The sequence below is a fragment of the Sipha flava genome, unplaced genomic scaffold, assembly GCF_003268045.1.
Source record: "Sipha flava isolate LNK unplaced genomic scaffold, YSA_version1 104_pilon_pilon, whole genome shotgun sequence".
In the NCBI taxonomy this organism is placed as follows: Eukaryota; Metazoa; Arthropoda; class Insecta; order Hemiptera; family Aphididae; genus Sipha; species Sipha flava.
Window position 1 is genome coordinate 2,708,666 of NW_020271718.1, and position 2,110 is coordinate 2,710,775.

Consider the following 2,110-nt stretch of genomic DNA (forward strand, 5'->3'; position numbering starts at 1 on the left):
GCCATTAGGGAATTCAAAATGAGATGTTGGAAGAGCTGAAATTATTCTTTCATCATATGGAGACTCAGATACTTGTAATACAGAATGCTGAAAATCTTGAATAACTGATTTACACATATAATTGTGCCAAGAATTTGAAACTTCAGGAAGTAACTTTTTTTTGGTCCAAATGGGTTTTTCTTTTTCCTTCACTTGTTCTTTTAACGCAACCATATAATGAGGAATTACTTCAATTTCATTTTCTTTAAGATATTGTCTACACTGCATGCTAATGAAATCTCCTCCCAAAGGAGATTTGACAATAGCACTAGGTATAACATAACCATCATGTACAGGAACTGCAGAAGTATGTGTTGCTCCACTGTCCACAACAATACCAGTTGAACGGCCACAAGAAAATGCAGCTAAGACAGCATTCTTACCAAGAAAAGTAGCTGGTACATTATACTTTTCAAACATTAACTCTACTAACTTTTCTCTTTTTGATCTAACATTTAAGGGAGACTCAGTAAATAATACTGGGTGGTATTGTGAATCAGTTTGCAAGCACTTTGAATAAGAGTAATCCAATATTTTTTCGAACAAATCCCAGTCATCAATCATACCATCTTTCATGTAACTCACTACTTCCATGCCTATAGCAAAATAGTTTGATAAAATGTTTTAAAAATTTGTAATGTATAACTTACCTTTACGAGGAACACATAAAGAGTTTATGTCTATGTAATATTTGGTATTTTCATTGATACGATTGCCTTGTTTAACTCCAGGTTCCAGCATACTAGTATCCACTGTACCATCGTCTGAAATACCGACCACAGCAGGTATTTCTGCTTTTGGGGTATCTTCTTGGGCATAACCGATACGAAACGATTGTGAGCCCAAATCAAACACCAATGCACCAATTTCATCACCACCATATAACATACCACTATTCATGTTTAATTTTTTTTTTTTCTAATGATTAAAAATAATTAATAAATTTTCACATTGGCATAATTCTACAAAACTAAACTCGCCATAAAAATGTACACTACAAATACTATTATAATTACGAATATGAAGTTTTGTTTCTGATAAACAGAAAACCAAGAAGCCGGGTTTGTTTATAACTTACAGTGTTGCCAACAAGGTTAGAATATTAATGTTTCCAATGCACGGTGCTGGTACAGTTCTCCCGATTTTGATAAAAGTGAAATATCACGAAAATCCAATTTCGAGAGAATGATTGTGCCAGCATTAGAAAAATAAATGAATTAATGAATTAAATTAAAATAATAAACGATAAAAATCTAACTTCACTAATTAAAAACTAACTAAACAGGGTTTTATTTTATAGAAAACAACATTTCTCAGTATACATTTTTCGAAAAATTGCTATTGGTATAAAATCAATTATTTATTCATTTATATGCTGGAAAACGAAACGGGAATTGGATTTTATTTACACTTTGGAGGTTGGCATTCGCTTTTTTTTTGTTCTCATCATGTTCGCTGTTATAAATTTTTATCAAAAATCGGGAGAATTGTACCCATGGTCCAATATGGATTTATCCACCTTACCACAGTCGTAGATCGTATCTTCTAAGGCCGTGACTCTACCTGTCCCGTATATGTACTAGCATTTTCTGGGATAATAAAATATAATGATATGCAGATATTGAACAATTTGAGTACACAGATTAAATATACAGTGATGTAATATACGCTTGCGCAAATTCTAGTATTACCATTGATTATAGAATAGAATATTCATTAATCAATGGTATTACTAACGACCGGTGGCGTGTTGACAATGTTTTTAAGGAGCGGCCGCTCCATCAGTATTTTAGGGGTGGGTGGTTAATAATTAGCGGGGTACTCTTTTGCTTGTACGAAGAATAAATTTGTTATTTTGTAATCGTCAAGCATCAATAGACTACATAATATCTAAACATATAGTATAATAATATTAAGGTACCTACTGTATAATACGTAGTTGTGTAGTATGTTGTTTATACACTTATACATTAGGTACCTACAGTATATAATATGTACAGTTGTTTAAAAAATTAAGTTTTATTTAGCTAATAGTTTTTGTTAATTGATGTTCAATAAAGATGGGACTTGA

General features: G+C 31.8%; 1 pseudogene; it reads right to left on the reverse strand.

Moving 5' to 3' along the window:
- LOC112684005 lies at window positions 1-1,065 on the reverse strand (annotated as a pseudogene).
- Between the last annotated feature and the right edge of the window lie 1,045 nt (window positions 1,066-2,110).